Below are 1,975 nucleotides of genomic sequence, written 5' to 3'. Positions count from 1 at the left end.
TGAAAGTGGGGGTGAGGAGGCAGATCGTGAGATGGGGAAACTTTGTGGACTGTTAGCGAAGGGGAGCACTGGGCAGTCTGAGTTGCAAAGAGGGCAGCAGAAGAGGTTATTGCATGTGCACTGGTGACAGGTCCATCCTTGGTGGCCAGCCTCAGTGGTAAAGGGGTACATGAGCTAGTGTCCCTTGGCCAGCCATGTACCATGGCCACCTCCCTACCTCCTATATATTCTCCCTGATCTGTCACTTTGTTACGGTCTGCTGCTGGCACTGGTGTATCGTCCTGCAGATGCCGTCTCCGCCCATTGCTGTGACTTCCCCCAGAGTTAGCCACACAGAGTGACAGATCTGGGAAAATATATAGGAGATCATTACTTTCACTTGCAGCCTACCTTATTTTTTGCAGCCTAGCATGCTCCTGACCCCTTCTCTCACTAATACTTATACAACATTCATGAACTCATCTTAAGGTTTCTTTATTATTCAGTCACACTGTCTTGGATCCAAACCATTTCCTGTGGCATTGCAGTCAAACAATTGAGCTATTTACCCTTGCATAGAAAGGTATAATCTAAGCTAGAGAATTCTATTTGGAGCTCACCTTGTACTTTGTGAAGAAATAATCAGCTTTGTGGCTGAGCAGATATATGGAGTGTGTGGCTGCACACTGCATTGATCTGCTGAGTTGCAATGCTAATAATTTTTTTTTTGCAAAGTACCAATAGCTTCATTGTGAAGGTGGAAAGAAGGGTGTTACGGCATGGAATGTGCAAACTGCGAGACCCTGCTGGTAGCGCCTTTGTCTATTTAGTAGGAAGGGCACGTAACAGCCGGGGGGCAATGGAGGAAGCCCCTTTAGGGCTGGAGCCCGGCGGCAACTGACTCCGTTGTCTCTGGCAGTTCCGCCCCTGGACTAGAGGAATGGTCAAGAACATGGCAACATTTAATGCCAAAAAATGCAAAATCATACACGTCTCAAAAATGCAAAGGCTAACTATAATATTAAGGACATTATAATGGCAAGAGGAAAGCTATCTAAGTATTACTATTTCAGGTGAGCAATGTAACAAAGCAATAGGAAAGGCAAGTCAGATGCTTGTTTGCATAGGTTAAAGAACCAGTAGCAGAAAAAAGTAATACAGGTTGAGTATCCCATATCCAAATATTCCGAAATACGGAATATTCCGAAATACGGACTTTTTTGAGTGAGACTGAGATAGTGAAACCTTTGTGTTTTGATGGCTCAGTGTACACAAACTTTGTTTAATACTCAAAGTTATTAAAAATATTGTATTAAATGAACTTCAGACTGTGTGTATAAGGTGTATATGAAACATAAATGAATTCTGTGAATGTACACACACTTTGTTTAATGCACAAAGTTATAAAAAATATTGGCTAAAATGACCTTCAGGCTGTGTGTATAAGGTGTATATGAAACATAAATGCCTTCTGTGCTTAGATTTAGGTCCCATCACCATAATATCTCGTTATGGTATGCAATTATTCCAAAATACAGAAAAATCCGATATCCAAAATTCCTCTGGTCCCAAGCATTTTGGATAAGGGATACTCAACCTGTAATGCCACTGTATAGGTCCTTGGTACAGCCACATTTAGAATCCTGTGTTCAGTTCCAGAAGCCATATCTCCAGAAGGCTGTAAATACATTAGGGCAACTAAAATTGTGCATGGCCTACATCACAAAACTTACCTGGAAATACTAAAAAATGTTGATGTGTATAGTTTGGAGAAGGGAAGAGGGAACATACAGTAATAGAAACATTTAAATATATAGGGAGGAATGTAATAGGGTGTGAGAATCAGAAAGTGAGAGATTTTGTGTTTTTTCCTGTTGTTTTTTTTTTGTTTGTTTGATTGTTTGTTTTTAAAGTGGCAATCCTTTACATGGCAAAACCAGGTTGATATTTGCCATGTAAAGGATTGCCACCGTGGGCATGTGTAGAAGGGGCACTG

Source organism: Pseudophryne corroboree, unplaced genomic scaffold (assembly GCF_028390025.1).
Source record: "Pseudophryne corroboree isolate aPseCor3 unplaced genomic scaffold, aPseCor3.hap2 scaffold_263, whole genome shotgun sequence".
Lineage (NCBI taxonomy): Eukaryota > Metazoa > Chordata > Amphibia > Anura > Myobatrachidae > Pseudophryne > Pseudophryne corroboree.
This window is presented reverse-complemented; position numbering follows the sequence as displayed.